Here is a 24,188-nt window from a genome sequence, read left to right as displayed (position 1 = left end):
TCCCTTAGGAATTCACACACATTTGACCATTCCAGCTCTTCAGTCGTTTCAACGAGGCTACTGTATACTTCACATTTGCGATGACTCCAGGCTGCAAAATCAGACAAGTTTGGAGCCTAAGACACACACCCTGTCGATCTGTCCAACTTCAACCCTATTGTCGCCTCAGATATTGTCTGACATCAGCGCCAAACTGTGCCTCTGCACCTTCGTGTGAGTACCATAATCTACATTATTGGGTAATGTAAGGTAGGCAGGTGGTGAAATTTGAGCCAACTTATGTGGGGACTTAATCGAAAAGTTTACATTTCAATACATTTGTCCTAAATAGATCAATATTTCATACTTAGTAGTAGCTCAGAACTGCACATTTGCAGTTATCCTGCCACTGTCATGTACTGTCACACGTGTCACTTTTCGATATTAGTCGTGATCCATCTTGTATGTATAATAGCAAAATTTTACTGTATTTTTTTATAAATAAATAAATTAATGATAAATCTAGCGTAACCCAGAGCTCCGTACAAATATTTCATCTTGCGTCACTTTAGTGACTGCCTTGTCAGTTTACATTTATGCTGCCACCAGTAACCGAACCCAGGTAGACCACGTAAGAAGCACCATCCGAACTATCAATGTAGCTGGAACTGCTAAAGGTGTCCTATGACTTCGACATCGCTGGCTATACACAGTGCTGCTGACTACCGGAGGTTCAAATGGTTCTAAGCACTATGGGACTAAACCTCTGACGTCATCAGTTCCCTAGACTTAGAACTACTTAAACCTAACTAACCTAAGGACATCACACACATCCACGCCCGAGGCAGGATTCGAACCCGCGACCGTTGAAGCAGCTTGGTTCCGGAATGAAGCGCCTAGAACCGCTCTCCCACAGCGGCCGGCTTGACTACGGAAGGGCAATAATGCGTGGGAATAGGTATCTATTCTGTATTAGCTATAAGTAAATAGTTTCTACTACTAAAGTTCCAAACCTCGTATTACTAAGGCAGGTAAAAGAAGTATTTATATAAAGGTTTATACATTATTTTGCCCATCTACTGAGCACAGAACACAGTATTTGCGACAGAACAGTGTGCGCGGCAGTTTTCATTTGCTGCAATCTGCAAAACGAAAATTCTAAACTACCACAAGCGTCCATGACGTGGAAACAGCGCAGAAGCTCCGATATTGCAATTGCCGCTAGTCGGGGTTGTCGTGTTTGGCAACGCTGATATCAGGAAAAAGTAGCGACAGGGGAATTCTGGCGGCCCGTCCAAGCAAGTACAGTTATTTTGCATCTGTCATTACCGGCTTCCATTTGGCTTCAACCGAGCACTTCAGCTATCAACTACAGACGATCTTCGAAATAAGTACTACAGCCACAGCAACTGAATCGCAATACGATTATTAATTTGAAGTTAGTTTGATGATTAGTTTGTATGTCTGGCACGAAAATGTGTTCCCCTTGGTTCTTGATTGACAAACAGTATTATACATTTAGTTTCAGCTGCAGCTTGCCGCCTTTCTACTGCTGATTTGTGAAAGACTTGTGTAACACAACAAGTGTTTGAGACTATACAAAAGATGCAAGATTTATCCACTGGACTAGGAGGTACACTGTTCTCCAGTCACCAGCTTTCCTAGAAATGACTGACATTTCATCTTAGGAGCTCTTTGTGGCCTCAATGCAAGCAACTACAACACACTCGCTGTTCTAAGCCAACTCCTCAACGATCTTTCGAAATAAGAGGTACTGAAAGGCGGCTTTTAAGTGCTGCAGCCGTTCGTCAAAACAGATTTACAGGCTGTTTCACTCTTTTAGATACAAACGGAAAGGGCGGGTAGAGGGGAACGAAACAAGTAAATAATCCGACAAATATAGCTATGGAATCGAATGGTTTTCCTTAAACCAAGTGTTATGAATGAATACATGAACACGTTACAGCTAAGTCACCGAGAATCCAAACTGCAGGCAGGCGCTTAAGAACAAACGCATTACAAGTATTCCATACCCACCATTCATGTGACGGAGCTTTGAGCACGTTTCATCGTCAGTATAGGTACCCCCACGCGTTCAAAAATCCCAGGAGCGTTCTGAATGCACTGACGGGCATCCTCAGTGCGTCCCTGGAGTTCATCGACACTATCATCACCAGTGGTATACAGCAAAGCTTTTAAATATAGAAAAAAAAGTTCAAGTGGGGGCACCTGAAAGGCCATGGTATCGGCGAGCCACGACCATTACACTTGTCGAAACGGTATTTACGAGTAATTACATATCTTGAGTGATGATAAAATCAAATAAGGGCAGTTTACCAATTCGTCAGGTATAGCTTACTTGCGGCGTTTAGAAATAAATTTAGCCTTAGCCGTTAACAGTGTTGTCACATTGGCATAACCGCACTCGTGCAGCGTCGTACAAAATCAAATGGCTCTGAGCACTATGGGACTTTACATCTGAGGTCATCAGTCCCCTAGAACTTAGAACTACTTAAACCTAACTAACCTAAGGACATCACACACATCCTGCGACCGTAGTGGTCACGCGGTTGCAGACTGAAGCGCCTAGAACCGCTCGGGCACACCGGCCGGCGCAACGTCGTACAACATTGCTTTCCGGACCTATGTTTGTTATGAGTACTTGCCTGTTTCATAGTCCTCTGCTTTCCTCTTTCGGTTGTACCTATAACAGTCATACATCCTGTGTACAACATTTACTAGAAACATGACAGAAATAAACGAAATTTAGTAATCAACGATGTTTTCAGCATTGTGATGGAGTGGTTTAAGGAACACAGTCGCGAGTCCCAATTGATGTGCTGGCCCTCTTAATCGCCAGATGTGAACCCGCTCGAGCATATCTGGAATGTGATTGAACATGGTGTCAGAGCTCATCGCCCCCTCCCCGGAATTAATGGGAATCACGTAGCTTGTGGGTCGCGGATGTGATGCAAACTTCCTCCAGCGATCTACCAAGGCCTCGTTGCTTGCATGGGACTAAGCGTCGCCGCTATTATTCGTGCCAAAGGTGAACATACCAGCTATTAGGTAGGTGGTCATAATGTTCCGACTGATCAGTGTATCTCGATACAAATGCTGATGCACACATACGGAAAATAATTTTTTTAGTAGGGGTATTACAGTAGGGAAAAATGATCATTGCAATAGTGAAAGATTTATGTGTTCGTTTCCCCAGTTGGATGTTCGAGAGTGCAACGGTAGTCTACGTATTTCCTCATAACTGTGCATCTGGCGAAAAAATTAATGGAATGCAATACATCTGCATCTACATACATACTCCGCAATCCACCATAGGGTGCGTGGCGGAGGGTACCTCGTACCACAACGAGCATCTTCTCTCCCTGTTCCACTCCCAGACAGAACGAGGGAAAAATGATCGCCTATATGCCTCTGTACGAGCCCTAATCTCTCTTATCTTATCTTTGTGGTCTTTCCGCGAAATGTAAGTTGGCGGCAGTAAAATTGTACTGCAGCCAGCCTCAAATGCTGGTTCTCTAAATTTCCTCAGTAGCGATTCACGAAAAGAACGCCTCCTTTACTCTAGAGCAGGGCTTTCCAATGTGTGGTCCGCGGACCCCTAAGGGGTCTGCCGGCTCTTTCTAGCGGGTCCGCGGTCGCCCACCACCAAATCGTGTAAAATAATAAGTAAAATTATTGAAGAAAAATATGAAAATCAAATTCATCACTATTTTCTTTTTCGTACTTCAGGTCGTATTCCCAAGCAGCCTTTGCGGTTCCTAAGTGAGAACGCATACACAGTTTAGTGCCGGAGAATAAGGCTTCTCTGATCGACTGTTTCGCAACAATACGAGGATCGTTTTTGCGCCGTCTCACGGCGGTAGATGCGCTGAAACCTTTTACGCATGCAATCACAGTGTTCACTGGCACGTATGCGGCCCCAGGCATCATTAAATGTTAAACTTGCTTTGTAGGTGCACTACCTATTTCATAAGTCGATTTTTCACCTTCAAGTTGTTTTCATTCATCTCTAAACCAAAGACTATTGATACTTCCGGGGGGGGGGGGGGGTGTCATTGGGAACATGGAACTTGCATTAAGAAGCTTTCAGTTCCCAAGGGTTTCGCTCTGAAATTTAAAGTTACTGTGCTCTTGACTGACTAGGGGTCCGGCATGGATTTTCGACTGAAGAAGGGGTCCACCAGGTGAAAAGGTTGGGAAGCCCTGCTGTAGAGACTCCCACCCGAGTTCCTGAAGCATTTCCGTAACACTTGCGTGATGATCAAAGGCAAGTATGTTTTCGCCCAAATTACAATTATATCAGCAGATGTTGTGCGAAGTGATCATTTAAACAATCTACTCCGATTATAAATATCCAGCTCCACCTTACGAAACAGCGCTGCGGATGTGCGCATGTTATGCGTGACCCTCTGTGGAGTGCACAACGGCACGCGATACGCGGTACTGGCTTCTTTTCTGAAGCCAGGGCGGCGTGTGTTGTGGGTGAGCAGCTACGGAGGCTGTGACTGGCTGGTCCCTGAGGACGACTCAGGTGGAGAGGCTGCAGAGACGGAGGGAGGGGAAGGAAAAGTTCTTGGTCGCACAACAGGCCGTGACTAACGCGGCTCACTTGCGTGAAAGGGTTCCGGGGTGGCTGGTTTATGCGGACCAGCCCGCAGCCTGCAGCCGGGCTCTGCGGCAATCCACTCGTGCGGGGGCGGAGGCCAGGGCGTGACAAAGGACGCCGCCTCGCCATTCTTAACGCCGGCGCCGGTCCAGAGCAGGTGGCGTGGGCGGGTGAGTGGCGACGAGGGGGGGAGGGGGGGTCCTGCAAACACTGAAACACACTGCCCGCCAGGGCTAGCCGGCGCAGAGGGGACAGACCACTTACCTGCACCAGCCACACTTGCTGTGAAACACATCCTACCCTAGAACCACTGAACATACCAAATGTGTTTAACCTACTCAATCCTGATATTATACTGGGTGAGTCACTAAATATTGCCACCGAGAATGGCTCCGAAAGTATGATTGGAGCTGAAAAGTTTGTGGGACAAACGTTGCATGGGACAACGGGGCCCATAATATGACCATGGTTTCTTGTTGCTAGTGGTTCGCTGCAGAGATATGAGGGTCAACTTTGTTTTTTTAAATGGGATGCTATAGTTTGGTACTTAATGTGTATATTGAGCAAGCAGTGAAGGAAACAAAAGAAAAATTCGGAGTAGGTATTAAAATCCAAGGAGAAGTAATAAAAACTTTGAGGTTCGCCGATGACATTTTAATTCTGTCAGAGACAGCAAAGCACTTGGAACAGCAGTTGAACGGAATGGATAGTGTCTTGAAAGGAGGATGTAAGATGAACATCAACAAAAGCAAAACGAGGATAATGGAGTGTAGTCGAATTAAGTCGGGTGATGCTGAGGGAATTAGATTAGGAAATGAGACACTTAAAGTAGTAAAGGAGTTTTGCTATTTGGGGAGCAAAATAACTGACGATGGTCGAAGTCGAGAGGATATAAAATGCAGACTGGCAATGGGAAGGAAAGCGTTTCTGAAGAAGAGAAATTTGTTAACATCGAGTATAGATTTAAGTGTCAGGAAGTCATTTCTGAAAGTATTTGTATGGAGTGTAGCCATGTATGCAAGTGAAACATGGACGATAAATAGTTTTGACAAGAAGAGAATAGAAGCTTTCGAAATGTGCTGCTACAGAAGAATGCTGAAGATTAGATGGGTTGATCACATAACTAATGAGGAGGTGTTGAGTAGGATTGGGGAGAAGAGAAGTTTGTGGCACAACTTGACGAGAAGAAGGGATCGGCTGGTAGGACATGTTCTGAGGCATCAAGGGATCACCAATTTAGTATTTAAGGGCAGCGTGGAGGGTAAAAATCGTAGAGGGAGACCAAGATATGAATACACCAAGCAGATTCAGAAGGATGTAGGTTGTAGTAGGTACTGGAAGATGAAGAATCTTGCACAGGATAGAGTAGCATGAAGAGCTGCATCAAACCAGTCTCAGGACTGAAGACCACAACAACAACAGTTTGGTACTTATTTTCTGATAGCTACGGCAAGAAAAAAGGAATAGAAGTGAGATAGTGTTAACACTTTCATCCTTCTTTACCTCATCTGCATTACTGCAGATCACGTGTCACTGAGCACATTTGTACTGTGCATGCAGTACACGTGAGGTGTCTAGTTGCTTCCACTGCCCTGTGTGGAATACATAAGTTCTTGTACACTTCACTAACCTCCTGTCTTCATGATGATGATGTCCCCAGCGCAGAAAACAGCACGCAGGTCGTGGATTCTTTATCTTGAGGCTGAAATTAACTTCGCAAGGAACTGCTGCTACGAATAAACTATAACTCATTTAGGATGCCACTCACGTTTTTATTGATATAGACACGAGAAACTATTCTTGATCACAACGTATTGAGCATATCTTTCCTCAGTCATTATATCTGGCTAAAATAACATGAAATACATCCTGCCACAGATAACATGTCTGTCTACTGGAACCGTCACAACTGGAGAATAAAATTGCATGAATCAAATACTACTACTACAGACAACATGTCTGTACCTAGCGACGATCGGAACTGTAGTAAATAAAATTGCATGAAACAAATACTGCTATAAGAGACAACATGTCTGTCTACTGGAACGGTCAGAACTGGAGAGCCGGACTGCCCGAGACACTTCGCGCGCCAAGCCAGCAAGGCGTGGCCCGAACGCCACCGAAGTGCATCGGCAGTAATATCGTCAGTCTTTTGTTTTAGTAATACTTTGATTTTAATAATTTTGAAATGACTGATTGATAGCTGGCTGTTGAGAGATGTTGATTTAAAAAATGAAGTAATTTGGATGACAGGTTTAATTGATAATAGCAACTAAAGTTTAACGTTTTGGCGCCCTACCGCCGAACACAGCAGCCAATCACAGAGCAGCAGCATCATGCAGGCGGTCTTTCTCACGGGAATGGTACCGAATCTAACATCTGTCACCGGTACCTCATCCCACACTGCGTCATCTCTATGCTTCTTGCATCTCCACTGGGAATAGCTTCCTGGACCCTAATATGATGGTTGAATAAGGCAGAAATATTACATAGCAGCTATCGAGATAAATACAGTGATGTGTAACAGTAATGTCTTTGAAGATCAACGAAGGTCACAAAGGTGGCATGAACGTACATTTACAGAAGGCGTCCGAAGTAATGACCATTGGTATCAATGCAGTGCTGCAATGTTCTTATAATGGATTGAGTGGTATTCCTTATCACATTGGGACTTATCGAAGCACATGCTCTGACAATTCTCTTTCACGTATCTTCAAGTTTAGTTGAAACATCTTCATAAACAATATCTTTTACGAATCCCCACAAGGAAAAATCCAGAGGCGTCAAGTCTGGCGAACGAGCTGGCCGCATCTCCGCGCCCAATCCAACGATTTGGGAATTGTCTCTGCAACTCATTTATACCCATCAGCGAAACATGTGCTAGACACCCATTGTGTTGTTACCACATTCTGTTCCTTATTCCTAAAGGTATTTCTTCCAATAACAGACCTAATATTTCTCGCAGGAATGTGGTGTACTTTTTACCATTAAGGTTTCCTTCGTTGAAATAGGGGCCTATAACTCTGTCCTTCAGAATCCCACACCTTACATTCAAATGGCTCTGAGCACTATGCGACTTAACTTCTGAGGTCATCAGTCGCCTAGAACTTAGAACTACTTAAACCTAACTAACCTAAGGACATCACACACATCCATGCCCGAGGCAGGTTTCGGACCTGCGACCGTAGCGGTCGCTCGGCTCCAGACCATACATTCACCGACTACGGTTTTAGGCGTGCAGCCAACATGGATTTTCAGTGGCCCAGTAATGCGCGTTATGCAATTTAACATTTCCATGGTTCGTGAATGTAGCCTCGTCAGTAAATAAAATCAAATTAATAAATGTTCCATCCCTCTGAATCCTGAAGTTGAGCCCATCGTCAGAATTTATGTCACCCCACTGTACATACTATTACAGTAATAATTTGATCTTGATGGTCGAAGAAACGAAGTTGGGTGTTTCCTGATCCCACTAAATGATCTGTACTACTAAATTAACCTCGTTTCTCAGATAACTGCTCTTGTGGTCCTTAAGTCTGTGTTAATGCTTCTTTTGTAGGTCGTCGCACATGCAGTCAAATGTATATAGTTCTTGGGATATTTCTTCATCTTTGACTTACAACATGAATTTCCGTTTGTTTGCAGGTTCGGCTTGTACAGCCTGAGAAGGCAAAGATAAAAGGACACGCTGAGCAGCGATAACTAGTGTGATAGAATCTCTTTGTTCTCCACGACATTAATTAAATCGGCACCGACCGGCACACAACTGCTGTATTCGACTAAAAAAATCGCAGTAGATAAAATTCTTCCTTTACGCAAAATGCTCTGTCTCTTCCAAAAACGATAATTTTTGTAAATAAAATTTTGTTGTAAACACTTCCTCTGACTTCGCAACTTGTGACGAGAAACATATCACTTGATAAAAATAGTGTTTGTAATCTCAATAAATCAAACATGACTTTCCGTTAAAGTATAACTCGACGTGAATAATCAGCAATTCTCGCTAAATTTGAACTTTTATTCTCGTCGAAGTTAAGCTGAAGAAGTCGCAACAACATCACTTAAATTACTGAATCCAATGTTATAAACACGAAGTTAACAAAAAGTACGATAAGAGTCCCAAGGAGAAAAAAAAAACAGGGACAATATTTGATCGTTACTATCAGGGACGATGGCCTTCGGCTTGTGATCTGGTATTTGTCAGTGCAGCCCGCTATCAGATGTGCATCACTATACCCACGTAATCAGCCGTTACAAGAAAGGGAAAATTACAGTCTCTGTGCTCATAAAAGATTCATAACGGTAGATATAATTTGAAGCGTAATAAAAATTTGAAAAAAATATGTCGAATATACGTTAGATCGGTGACTTGCGATAACACGAGTGTCACAAATGAATCTGTGACAAATACTCTGATGATGTCTCCAGTCAGCATTGGAAGATGGAATGTTAGGCAGAGAGATACGCCTTGCACCTAAGCCTGATGCCCATAAAATGTAAGTAATACAAAACGCCAAATGTGCTTTATAGATGCCCATTATATCAGGAGACATACGAGGACGTTCTGAAATGTGTGCCTCCATTTCTGTATGTCAAAACGCCTAAAGCTTTTTTAATAAAACAAACGTTGTTAACATCCTATCTCTTTATTCTTTGTGTTTATTTCTCATCATACTCACCCTGGCGACGAACACATTTCTTCCAAGGAGAGACCAATTTGTTGATACCGTCGCTGTACAATGTTTACTTTGTTGACTGAGCCGTAACTGCACTTCTGCTGGCACCTCTCCGTCACTGTCAAACTGTAGTCATCGAAGGTCTTCTTTAAGCTTTGGAAGCAGACGAAAATCGGATGAAGCCAAATCGGGACTGCATGAAGAATTATCGATGACAGTGAACCCAAGACGTCGGACTGTTCCAGATGTCTCAGCGCCCGTGAGTGGTCTGGCATTTCGTGCCGAATGGGAGGGCGCTGCAGTCAGGACGAACGTTTTCTGCGGTCGAACTTCATTACAGCCCGCTGCTTCTCACACACCGACGTAGTCACGTTAAACACCGACGTACTACACGCTACGATTCTGAGCCCTTTTGCGAGAGAGTGCTGCCAATATGCAGACATGAAGAATAAAGATGCAGAACGTTAATAACGTTTGTTTTATTTAAAAACTTTGAAGGGTTTTCACGTAAAATTTCAAAAGCCTTACTTTTCAGGACGCCCACGTGTTACTCAAAGCAAACACTCCAGACGTAAAAAAAGATAAATTCGAGTCATTGTATTGTGTGTTACGAACTCGTCATCTAAACCTATGTTTTCTTGACTCATAAATTTTAAAGTCAACCAGAATTCAATAATGTTATTCTGTTGTAAATTATACTAGACTTTATTAGACCCACTCTGAGCTTCATTTCTAAAATGAATTTTGTCAAGCGCACTTTGGGAAGTTGTCTTAAGCAGTGAAAGATTTATTATATTATTCACCTTATGAAGCTAATTTTAATTTCTTATACGCCCTATGCTCTGCAACTTGCACGAAAGTAATGAAATTTATTTTTGGTGAATATAAAGTGGATTTAAGCTGCATTAGATTTATTGTAAATTTATAACGCCGATCCACTACTGGGTCACATACCCATCTACAGCGATGCATGCTGAATCTTTGCCACAGGTGACTGGTGTACCATAGAATACTTTTCAGACCTGCAAGAGAAATTCAGCATACAGGTATCTTCTTATTCCATTTTTAAATTATAGCATTTATTTTTTATATGCTACTGTCTTTTTCTGCAATTACAAAAATTATTCCAGAAAATTAAGATTTTTGCTAATGTGAAAACACATTCCCGAATACAAAATGCTCATGTACCTAGGAACAAATAATCTATTTGAATATAAAAGTGCTGAAATCGAAAAAATTTTGTCAGTATTGTATTTAATTGTCTATTTGATTCATTATTACTCTACTACCTATCAATAACAAACAAGTGAAATCAAATTGAGTGGAAGCATTGTCAGAAACCAGTTTCAGGTTTAAACATTTTGAAATATCGGCTGTTGACAATTAGCACAAATTTTCATTTTCAAGACAGGTAAAATTGTTGAGACATTAAAGAGACTCATTTCTTTTACAAGTGTCACATGTTCCATGATTGAAAACCTTTGTTTCGAGATACCAGATGGTAAACGACCGATAAAGTATGGCTTACCTGTCCACTTATTATTTAAATCGTTCTAAAAATATATAGCATTTTACTTACCATGAAATTCTGTACTGAAGCGTGAACACCATATTCGAAGTAGTTTTAATAGCCCCCCCCCCCCCCCCCCCCCCCATGAACCATGGCCCTTGCCGTTGGTGGGGAGGCTTGCGTGCCTCAGCGATACAGATAGCCGTACCGTACGTGCAACCACAACGCTGGGGTATCTGTTGAGAGGCCAGACAAACGTGTGGTTCCTGAAGAGGGGCAGCAGCCTTTTCAGTAGTTGCAGGGGCAACAGTCTGGATGACTGACTGATCTGGCCTTGTAACGCTAACCAAAACGGCCTTGCTGTGCTGGTACTGCGAACGGCTGAAAGCAAGGGGAAACTACAGCCGTAATTTTTCCCGAGGGCATGCAGCTTTAGTGTAGCCATGTATGGAAGTGAAACGTGGACAGTAAATAGTTTGGACAGGAAGAGAATAGAAGCTTTCGAAATGTGGTGCTACAGAAGAATGCTGAAGATTAGATGGGTAGATCACGTAACTAATGAGGAGGTATTGAATAGAACTGGGGAGCAGAGGAGTTTGTGGCACAACCTGACTAGAAGAAGGGATCGGTTGGTAGGACATGTTCTGAGGCATCAAGGGATCACCAATTTAGTACTGGAGGGCAGAATGGAGGGTAAAAAACACAGAGGGAGACCAATAGATGGATACACTAAGCAGACTCAGAAGGATGTAGGTTGCACTAGATACTGGGAGATGAAGAAGCTTGCACAGGATAGAGTAGCATGGAGAGCTGCATCAAACCAGTCTCAGGACTGGAGACCACAACAACAACAACAAAAATCCACCACTTAAATGCCGTCAACACTAAATATTTACAAATGTTGTACAAAACACAACCTGACGTCTAACAACAATAAAACCCGGAGAACACGGCGGAGACTGCTTATGATGGTGTGCAATGTACATCCCTTCATGTAATTCTAAAATAAGTCACTAGACTGAAGTACCGATCAAAAAACATCGTGTGTTCCTAGATATAATTTTCTATAGGTACAACACCGCACTCTAGTTATTGCGCTGCTCATTCGCTGCTGGAGTACTAGTTATTTTTCGTGTCTTACAATCCCTCTAAATACATGTCGCTTAACCGAACATTGCAAGAGATTAATTAGGACCTCTGTATCATATGAGCCGGCACATTTCGCCTAGATGTTCGTAATTGAAAACAACCAACGCTTTCCGTCTACACCAGGCGTCACACGAAAGGTTTTACGAGCAATATTTGTTTAGGCTGACTCCAGCTACTCATACAAAAAACTAAGTTACAAATGTCAACCGAAACACCACAGAAAATGTGCTGAAGACTTTTAGGAGACATCCTGGCAGATCACCGAAGTTAAGCACCATGGGTGTCCGTCTGGATCTGCCGAGCGTCGTTGGCAAGCGGGATGCACTCAGCCCTTGTGAGGCCAATTGAGGAGCCACTTGACTGAGAAGTAGCGGCTCCGGTGCTGACCACATGCCCCTCCATATCCGGATCCAGTTTAGCACACTGGACTCGCATTCGGGAGGACGATGGTTCAATCCCGCGTCCGACCATCCTGCTTTAGGTTTTCCGTGATTTCCCTAAATCACTCCAGGCAAATGCCGGGATGTTTCCTTTGAAATGGCACGGCCGACTTCCTTCCCCGTCTTTCCTAATCCGATGAGACCGATGACCTCGCTGTTTGGTCTCTTCCCCCGAACAATCCAATCCGGAGCCAGTGAAGTCCAACAGGAGAGAATGACACGGCAGTGGGTCGGTACCATTGGGTCTTCCGAGGTCTGTTCGGATGGAGTTTACTTCTGGTAATAAGCGTTGATAGGCTCACTGTTCAGTGCTCAGAATTAAACCCAGCCATCCATCCATGCGGCTGCGACCTTCCGCAGGTCCCCTGGGAAACCCCGAAGAGGAAAATGAGAGCTGCGTCGATATTAAGTGCAGTCAACATTGCATTCCTTCCCGCTACTTAATGAGACAGCATGGGTCTTCCAAGTGTCCAATGTTTAGCATACTTCGGTAAGCGGACGAAAACGTCACATACAAATGAAATCTAGAAAGTCGAATTCTAGAGCGAACAGTCATTTAAGTATTGACTGACAACTGATACTTAGCTGAGATCACGTTTCCCACAGAGATTAAAATTTAAGAGAAGGTCCACACGCTAGTGGCAATCAGTCGAGAGGAAGGGCAGGGGAGAAGCAGCCGCCATAGTGACGCCGGGTAGCTTTGGAAGTGCGGCCGCGGGCGGCTATAAAATCGCCATGAAGATGGCGGTAAGCGGTGAGCGGTAAGCGGTCATAACGTCGCGACGCTGCGCCGGCGCCGGCCGTCGGCAGGTGATGAACGACGCCCCAGGGAAATCGCAGGCCGAGGTTAAATCGCGAGCCCGCCGTAAAGCACGACACCTCTGCCCCGCCAAGATCCGGGACCAGAAATACCGCCTGCTGCTGGATGGGACCGTCCCTCACCGTGCTGCCTGCGGCGAGGGCTACGTGCCCGGTGCACCAAAGCAGCGGGTTCGCTCCCCAGCTGCATCACAATATTGCACGCGACAGAAGCGAATTTACCACTGTCTAGCGTACATCTTTAAGTATCTACATCTTCATTCATACGCTGCAAACCACTGTGAACTGAATGGCGGAGGCAACTTCTCATTGTACTAAGTATTATGGTTTCTTCCCGCTCCAGTCCCATATGGATCACGGGGAGACCGAGTGCTTAACCCCATAACATACGATATAAATTCGAGCGCCCTGCCGGAGTGGCGGTTCTACGCGCTTCAGTCTGGAACCGCGCGACCGCTACGGTCGCAAAAAAAAAATGGTTCAAATGGCTCTGAGCACTATGGGACTTAACATCTATGGTCATCAGTCCCCTAGAACTTAGAACTACTTAAACCTAACTAACCTAAGGGCAGCACACAACACCCAGCCATCACGAGGCAGAGAAAATCCCTGACCCCGCCGGGAATCGAACCCGGGAACCCGGGCGTGGGAAGCGAGAACGCTACCGCACGACCACGAGATGCGGGCGCTACGGTCCCAGGTTCGAAGCCTGCCTCGGACATGGATGTGTGTGATGTCTTAGGTGTGCTAGTTTTAAATAGTTCTGAGTTCTAGGGGACTGATGACCTCAGACGTTAAGTCCCATAGTGCTCAGAGCAATTTGAACCATTTGAGCCATTTGATCTCCCGGCCCTCGAATCATTCCATCGTTCTGTAAATAGGTTCGGCGTTGTACCAATCGCGCACGACTTTTGGGAATGTAAATACCGGGTGATCAAATAAAAATTGACACACATGCTTGGAATGACGTGGGGTTTTATTAGAACCAAAGGAAACAAAGTATTGTTAGACGTGTGAAAGATCTCTTGCGCGCGTCGTTTGGTGGTGATCGTGTGCTCAGCCGCCACTTTCGTCATGCTTGGCCTCCCAGGTCGCCAGAACTCAGTCCGTGCGATTATTGGCTTTGAGGTTGCCTGAAGACGCAAGTGTATCGTGATCGACCGACATCTCTTAGGATGCTGAAAGACAACATCCGACGCCAATGCCTCACCATAACTCCGGACGAGCTTTACAGTGCTGTTCACAACATTATTCCTCGACTACAGCTATTGTTGAGGAATGATGGTGCACATGTTGAGCATTTCCTGTAAAGAACATCATCTTTGCTTTGTCTTACTTTGTTATGCGAATTATTGCTATTTTGACCAGATGAAGCGCCATCTGTCGGACATTTTTTTAACGTTTGTATTTTTTTGGTTCTAGTAAAACCCCATGTCGTTCCAAGCATGTGTGTCAATTTGTACCTCTCTATCTACATTATTCCGTGATTTATTCAGTTTTCAAATTTATACTGACTTTTTGATCACCGGGTACATGCGAAAGACCCTACTGGTTTAATTTCGTGAACTGTTTGATAAGTAATTACAACCTCATGTAATAAATATGTTAGAAATACCACTAACACTTACTATCAATCAGTACAATATAATATACAGGAGATAGGCAAAATAATGTGAACAGCTGTACTTACTGGGGAATGGTTTATTAATAAGAGATTAGACCCCATTTGCCCCGTGAAACAGCTGCGATGTTTCTTGCAATACTGGGATATAATGGTTGTATAGATTGCAGTGGAATGTTATGCCACTCTTCGATCAGAACCTCTTCTAACTCCTGTAGTGACGAGAGAGATGGGTATGTGCTCCAGAGCCTGCGCTCCAATACCGCACGACATGGTATTGACAACGGCATTAGACTGTTTGCCGATGATGCTGTAGTCTACAGGAATTTAGTATCACACGAAAGTAGTGAACAAATCAATGAGGATTTTCAGAAAATTATTGCATGGTCTAATGACTGGTAGTTATCTCTAAACATTAGTAAGTGTAACCTACTGCGTATAACAAGGCGAGAATCCCCATTAATGTACGAGTACAAAATAACTGCCCAGTCTTTGGAAGCAAAAACATCCGACAAGTATCTGGGTGTGACTATTCCATCTCAAATGGAATAATCAGATTACACAAGTAACGGGCAAGGCGAACTCTAGATTGCGGTTTATTGGTAGAATCCTGAAGCGATACAGTCCTTCAACAAAGGAAATAGCTTGCAATGCGTTAGTTCGTCCAGTCTTAGAGTATTGTTCGTCTGTATGGGACCCTTACCAGTTGAGTCTGATTCAAGAGGTTGAGAAGGTCCACAGAAGAGCGGCAAGATTCGTGAGTGGTACATTTAGCCATCGCGAGAGCGTTACAAATCTCATAGAAAGTTTGAAGTGGGACACACTTGCAGATAGACGACGCGCTAGCCGGCCGGAGTGGCCGAGTGTTTCTAAGCGCTTCAGTCTGGAACCGCGCGACCGTTACTGTCGCAGGTTCGAATCCTGCCTCGGGCATGGGTGTGTGTGATGTCCTTAGGTTAGTTAGGTTTAAGTAGTTCTAAGTTCTAGGGGACTGATGACCTCAGATGTTAAGTCCCATAGCGCTCAGAGCCAGTTAAACCACGACGCGCTGAACGGAAGGGGCTGCTCACTAAATTCCGAAATCCGATCTTCACTGAGGATGTAGAGAATATATTATTACCACTAACTTTCAAATCGCGCAATGATCACCATTCAAAGATAAGGGAAATCAGAGCTCGTACTGAGGCGTTCAGACAGTCGTTGTTCTTCCCTCGCGCGATCCACAAGTGGATCGGGGGGCGGGAGGAGGGTGGAAATATGACTTTGGCGCGAATTGTTCCCTCCGCCACACACCGCTTGGTGGCAAGCGGAATATATATCTAGCTATGTACATGTAGATGTTCTTACCAAGCCATTCTAGGCTTACATTTCAGCAAGATAATATGCGCCCGTAGAGGGTGAGACATTCCACTGCCTGTCTTCGTGCTTGCCACACCCTACCTCGACCAGCAAGATCGACGAATCCCTCCCAGGTTAGAACCTTTGGAGCATAATTGGCTGCACCCTCCCATCATCTCGGTATTTTGACGATAACGCGCCAGTTGAACAGAATAGTCGACGATGTCTCTGAGGAGGTCATCCGACAACTCTATGAATAAATGAAGCCGAATAATTACTTATATCAGGGCCAGAGGTTAACCAATTGGCTTGCTCAATTTGTGATTGGTTGGTTTGTTCGGGGGAAGGGAGCTTTCACAAGAACCATCCCAGCATTTGTCTGAAGCGATTTAGGGAAATCACGGAAAACCTAAATCAGGATGACGGTACACCGGTTTGAACCGTTGTCCTCCCGAATGAGATTCCACTGTGCTAACCACAGCGCCACCTCCTTCGGTCTCAATTTGTGAAGCTCTTTGTCTTGAATAAATAATCCAATTTTTCTGAAACTGTAATCACTTATTTGTAATACATATACATGAGAGAAGAGAACCACTTGTATGAATATCAAGAGCCCAGATGGCAACCCAGTTCTAAGCAAAGAAGGGAAGGCAGAAAGGTGGAAGGAGTATATAGAGGGTTTATACAAGGGCGATGTACTTGAGGACAATATTATGGAAATGGAGGAGGATGTAGATGAAGATGAAATGGGAGATAAGATACTGCGTGAAGAGTTTGACAGAGCACTGAAAGACCTGAGTCGAAACAAGGCCCCGGGAGTAGACAACATTCCATTAGAACTACTGATGGCCTTGGGAGAGCCAGTCATGACAAAACTCTACCATCTGGTGAGCAAGATGTATGAGACAGGCGAAATACCCTCAGACTTCAAGAAGAATATAATAATTCCAATCCCAAAGAAAGCAGGTGTTGACAGATGTGAAAATTACCGAACTATCAGTTTAATAAGTCACAGCTGCAAAATACTGACGCGAATTCTTTATAGACGAATGGAAAAACTGGTATAAGCGGACCTCGGGGAAGATCAGTTTGGATTCCGTAGAAATGTTGAAACACGTGAGGCAATACTAACCTTACGACTTATCTTAGAAGAAAGATTAAGAAAAGGCAAACCTACGTTTCTAGCATTTGTAGACTTAGAGAAAGCTTTTGACAATGTTAACTGGAATACTCTCTTTCAAATTCTGAAGGTGGCAGGGATAAAATACAGGGAGCGAAAGGCTATTTATAATTTGTACAGAAACCAGATGGCAGTTATAAGAGTCGAGGTGCATGAAAGGGAAGCAGTGGTTGGGAAAGGAGTGAGACAGGGTTGTAGCCTCACTCCGATGTTATTCAATCTGTATATCGAGCAAGCAGTAAAGGAAACAAAAGAAAAATTCGGAGTAGGTATTAAAATTCATGGAGAAGAAGTAAAAACTTTGAGGTTCGCCGATGACATTGTAATTCTGTCAGAGACAGCAAACGACTTGGAAGAGCAGTTGAACGGAATGGACAGTGTCTTGAAAGGAGAATATAAGATGAACATCAACAAAAGCAAAACGAGGATAATGGAATGTAGTCAAATTAAATCGGGTGATGCTGAGGGAATTAGATTAGGAAATGAGGCGCTTAAAGTAGTAAAGGAGTTTTTCTATTTGGGGAGCAAAATAACTGATGATGGTTGAAGTAGAGAGGATATAAAATGTAGACTGGCAATGGCAAGGAAAGCGTTTCTGAAGAAGAGAAATTTGTTAACATCGAGTATAGATTTAAGTGTCAGGAAGTCGTTTCTGAAAGTATTTGTGTGGAGTGTAGCCATGTATGGAAGTGAAACATGGACGATAAATAGTTTGGACAAGAAGAGAATAGAAACTTTCGAAATGTGGTGCTACAGAAGAATGCTGAAGATTAGATGGGTAGATCACATAACTAATGAGGAGGTACTGAATTGGATTGGGGAGAAGAGAAGTTTGTGGCACAACTTGACTAGAAGAAGGGATCGGTTGGTAGGACATGTTTTGAGGCATCAAGGGATCACAAATTTAGCATTGGAGGGCAGCGTGGAGGGTAAAAATCGTAGAGGGAGACCAAGAGATGAATACACTAAGCAGATTCAGAAGGATGTAGGTTGCAGTAGGTACTGGGAGATGAAGAAGCTTGCACAAGATAGAGTAGCATGGAGAGCTGCATCAAACCAGTCTCAGTTCTGAAGACCACAACAACAACAACAACAATACTGATTTCCGTCCCATTCGGATAATTCCTTCGTGGTGCATCCCTGTTTTTGTCTTAGAGTGTACTTAATCAGTGCTCGTCATAAATGTTTTCCAAAACCCCTATTACGCTTGCGAAGGCTCTACCGCGCCAGCGTGGAATTTTCCGGATCAGATTGCGTTGCTAAGAATCCATATGTGAAAATTTTTGCGGTATAAATCAAAGTAAATTTATTGAAAACTGTATATTTAAACATTCATTCGGTAATTTCCAGGAGGCGGTAGGCTTTCAACTAGTTTTTAAATTTTAGTTCATTGACAGTAACTCCATTGCGGCAAGAAACCAGGAAGGAAAAAACTCGACTAAGAGATTAGTGGGCCGACGGCGAGGGCGACTAGAAAGGGGAGCAGAACTCGCAGCGTGGTCGGTGACGTGCTGATAGATGGCCGCTGGTCGGTCATTAGGCAGTGGCGCCGTCGCCTCGGGCGTCCATCCATCTCTATTAGATATCGATGATCCTAGACCGGCGGCCGCGCCCTTCTTGTACCAGGGAGGGGTGAGGGCTTGTTTACATTGCGCCCGCACCGCTGTTCGACGTGAATGGTCGCCGGAAGAACGACACCAGCTGCTTGTTTTTGTGGACAGTTCGGATTTTAGATTGGACGTCTGTGACTTGCCAACGATCAGTAATGATCCGAAATCTAAGGTAATGCAAGCGTGCGCGCTATGAGTGAATCTGAATTTTTCAGATAATGCACTCTATTAAATTCACATTTGCCTGTACGGAGGAACTGTAAACAGAGTACGATGATCTCTTGGCCTGCTGATCAATGACGTAGCTCCCCAATAGGGCGTGCGGTATGGAGTTTTAATTTGTCAGTAGGGAGGAGAAAACTGACCAGTTAAAACCGATGATGCTGCTATTGTAGTTCTGAATAAACGGAATTTTTCGGTATTTGTTTGGTCTCGGTTATGACAGGTTTTTAAATATTTTTGGTAATAATCGAATGAATCAGTTAACTATAGCAGCAGTGCTAGAAGTTTTCGTTTTTAAATAAACATATTTTTAAAGAAAAGTTGTAATGTTTATTCGTAAAATTAGCATTGGTCTGAACTACTGTGCTGTTATAGAACATGGGAATAGTGATCAATGCTTTCTTAATAACAATATCGACAGGAACTAATAACAAATACGTGGCCTTACACCAAACCCTAGTCTGGGAATATTTTTATGAAGTGACGTAGCAATAAAATACAGTGGTTCATTTGCTTTTAAAGATTAAAGATTTGTTTCCAATTTCTATAAAATGATAAAAGAAGAATGAAATTATAATAACAATAATAAATGAAAAACTGAACAAAAATTCATTCATAGTTTACAATAAAAATAAAAACTGGCTGACCTGCTACTTGTGTCAACATAATACGCCTTTATCCACTTGCAGCCCTTAAAACAGACAAATTAACACAAAAAATAGAGTTCTTGAACCTCAGTGTTCACCTTTTATCACTGACTATTCGTAATACCCAAATAGAGGTGTATTCACGATTACAACATGATATTTCAGCAGAGTTTCAAACAATTAGAAGCAGTAGGTCAATGTTGTGGTTTTTTTGCAGTATTCAACAACTTATCGCTTTTCGAGAAAAATAGCAAACTTTTACTTGCCTCTTTGATTTAATTATTGATTGTATGTATCTTAAAATGGAGTAAGACGAAGTTTTTGAATCTTTGTTCGATTCCTACGCCTGTTACAGGACATTATAAGAATAAAAATCCTATAATCGGTTATTTCAGAAACCAGTTGTTTTGATCGGTTTTAACAGTCAGTTTAAACTGGGGTGGAAAAAATACGATATATGTGAGAAATCTTAATATACAGATTTCAAAAACCTTCTCCTCGTGTAACGCATATTTTAGATATTGGATTCAACTGCTTAACAAAACTGACTGTTGGTTGGCCCTGTGGTGTGCATGTGAATAGCATTGTCAAATAAAACTTAGAACTTCATGAAATGCAAAATTTGAGATAAAGAACACGAATCTAATTAAATGCCAAAAGAAACATATCGTGTGCTCAATGACATCTACACAACTAAAACTCAGCGCCGAAGTACATTATGAACATTGCATGATATGAAGTGCGATGTTAGACTTGGAGCATAAAAAAATAAAAAATAAAAAAGAATACTATGGACTGAAAATTAATCTCCTTGCCTGCACGGCACATGACAATTCCGACTGCGCACTGTTGCCGGCCGGAGTAGCCGTGCGGTTCTAGGCGCTACAGTCTCGAACCGAGCGGCCGCTACGGTCGCAGGTTAGAATCCTGCCTCGGACATGGATGTGTGTGATGTCCTTAGGTTAGTTAGGTTTAATTAGTTCTAAGTTCTAGGCGACTGATGACCTCAGAAGTTAAGTCGCATAGTGCTCAGAGCCATTTCAGCTACGCACTGTTTGCTCAAGAATGCAAGGTGAGATCTGCCCTGAAATGGAAGTGACTTACCTCTTGCTAAGTGTGCTGCTTTTGGGCCTGGAGTAGTGACATTCTGGAAAGCAAATACAAATCGGCAGGTGCAGCAGATAAACCAAAATAAACTGCCCATAGCTAATTTCCTTCTTTTTGCTTGTGACTTCGTGTGGTACGTAAGGTGCAATGCACACAATACAGAATATTAAAAACTTTGCTATGAATCATGGAGGTCGGGTTTACATTAAAGAAAACCGTTCCTGAGAAATCAAATTCTGATTAGTGACAAAAAGGTTGCACAACATAAGAAGACGCCGACAATTACAAAGTTCTCTCATTACAAAATTTACAATCATTTCAACGAATTTTGTTGCTTGTGACATAATGAAAACAGACAGATCAAATTAACACTAAACTTGAATATTATTAGTTATTTAAGGGACAAAGATTTCCTTCAGTTAATAGTTGTGACAAACAAAAATTCCATTCTTGTGCATGCATTGATTACCTGGAAAAAATCCTTCGAAAATCATCTCCATCAAAAAAACAATCTTATTCGTTGACAGACAATTTTTCATCTCCATAAGAAAGTATTCCAGGTAATTTCGCTCAGATTCACGTACATCATATCACTTTCTCTAAAAAATCCAGTGCTCGGTACTAAGCCTCAAATAAGAATGCTCCAGCGCTGCGTAACTGAAGGCTAGCGCGTCAACCACAGACAAAACCAAACACAGAGTCAAGGATATTATTCACTGCTCACGCAGTGCGCTCATTCACCTTCATCTCAGTACAGTAAAGGTGAAGTATTTCCAATAGCAGGAAACATATGAGAACTTTACAACGTCAACAAAACTTTCTATAATCTTGGGAAGTTCCGTTTCTGAGGTTTTAATCACATAGCAGTCCTCTAAAACAGCGAAACCACCTGATACACATTCCGTGGCATTGCAATTCTATTGTAGAAACTGGTGAGTGCGCTATAATATTGACTTTCTCAGTTCCTGTGCAAAGTCAGCGTCTCTGACGTCATGGATATCACTGTCTCATGTACTGACAAGGAGAAGGTCTCAGATATGGCCAATAAATTCGGCTCAAATTTGGCAGGTCACTCGTATACAACCTAAAATGAAAGACTAAGACATTTTGTTTCAACACCTCCCCACCTACCCCCCCCCCCCCCTCCCTTCCCGTTATCGTGACTCCTACGCGACTCAAAAATGACATTATCAATAGATCATAGAAAACTGAGTATTTTTCATCATTATATATGAGAGCCGCAAACGCATATTTTTGTAGAAACAGAGGAAGAAACGTTTCGGTTGCCGCTTTTGTACTCAAGAGGTACACATCGTGCAACGAAAGCGTCCTGTCGTAGCGACCAAAGCATTTGGCTGAGGAACAGAGAATCCGCGTTCGATTGCCAGTTGTTTCATTTTTGTTGCATTTCTGTTTTTTTTTACGTTGCGAAAATGGTCGGAATAAGAGGGTTAGTAAGGCAAGTAAATCAATAAGAAATAATAGTTGGAATTTTCCAAGTCCTTCGGAATGCACAATGGACATGAACGGATGCAGATGATCAGACAGGATACTTACCTACTTGTCACCTGTCAGAGTCGTATCTAGACGTATTAGGGATCCCATATCATTCCTAATGCACACGCCCCACACTGTTACAGAGCCTCCACCAGCTTGAACAGACCCTTGCTGACATGCAGGGTCCGTGGATTCGTGAGGTTGTGTCGATACCCGTACACCAATCTCGATACAAATTGAAACGAATCTCGTCAGATCAAACAACATGTTTTCAGTTATCAACAATCCAGTGACGGTGTTGACGGGATCAGGTGAGGAGTAAGGCTTTGTGTCATGCAGTCATCAAGGGTACACGAGTGGGCTTTCGGCTCCGAAAGCCCATATCGATGATGTTTCGTCAAATGGTTCGCACGCTGACACTTGCTGATGGCTCAGCATTGAAATCTGCAGCAATTTGCGGAAGAGTTGCAGTCTCTAACGGTGAATGATTCTCTTCAGTCGTCGTTGGTCCCGTTCTTGCAGGGTCTTTATCTGGCCGCAGCGATGTCAGAGATTTGATGTTTTACCGGATTCCTGGTTTTTCTCGGTACACTCGTGAAATGGTCGTACGAGGAAAAAAAAATGGCTCTGAGCAAATGGTTCAAATGGCTCTGAGCACTATGGAACTTAACTGCTGAGATCATCAGTCCCCTAGAACTTAGAACTATTTAAACCTAACTAACCTAAGGACATCACACACATCCAGGCCCAAGGAAGGATTCGAACCTGCGACCGTAGCGGTCGCGCGGTTCCAGACTGTAGCGCCTAGAACCCCTCGCCCCCCCCCCCTGCCTGCCGTACGGGAAAATCCCCCTTCATCGATACTTCGAAGATGCTGTGTCCCATTGCTCGTGCGCCACAACATCACGTTCAAACTCCCTTAAATCTTGATAACCTGTCTTTGTAGCAGCAGTAACCGATCTAACAACTGCGCCGGACACTTGTAGTTTATGTAGGCGTTGGCGACCGCAGCGACGCGTTCTGCCTGTTTACATATTTATGTATTTGTACACACATGCGTACGCCAGTTTCTTTTTCGCTTCAGTGTAAATTTAGCAAACGGCTTGGGTTAGTAAAGAATTAAACATTTAATTCTGGTCGCTTTACAGTGGCTCTTTCATACACTCTGTAACATATTCTCCATTTCTTTCGAACAACTACATGGATGATACCTGTCTCATAAAAATTTGAAGCAAATATACTCGCGGCACCGAGAACACCTACTGAATGAAATCTTCGCGCAATTACATCGTTCTTTTCGAAGATTCGGTGGAAAAGAGACTTGGTTTACATTTAAAAATTTTTACTTTTCTGGAATTAATTTTGATGCATACTACGCAGGCGATAAGATTGCCTGAAAAAACCCTACTGAAAGCGGATCGTGAATCATGCTGTGAATCGTAACAGCATCCGTGCGATTGTGCAGTTCCCGCTGGGTTTCCGGAAGCAGATTGCAATTTGGAAGCCACGAAATAAAGTATTTAACTTGGCGATAAAAATAAACATCACACTGCTCGCAACAGGGATGCACTTTGGCTGTATTACTCCTACCATGAAAATCGGCTGACCCTCGCCGTCTATAACCATTGCATCATACGTGACACTACTAGTTTACCCACCCCAAAAATCCGACATCAGTCAAAACTTGTTGTCAGCAACACATGGTTTGAGAATATTCTCAATTCATATTACTAAATTTAATTTGTGAATTGGGAGGATTTGGAGCA

Source organism: Schistocerca serialis, chromosome 4, assembly GCF_023864345.2.
Source record: "Schistocerca serialis cubense isolate TAMUIC-IGC-003099 chromosome 4, iqSchSeri2.2, whole genome shotgun sequence".
Classification (NCBI taxonomy): domain Eukaryota; kingdom Metazoa; phylum Arthropoda; class Insecta; order Orthoptera; family Acrididae; genus Schistocerca; species Schistocerca serialis.
The sequence above is the reverse complement of the archived record's forward strand: the minus strand, read 5'-3'. Positions refer to the sequence as shown.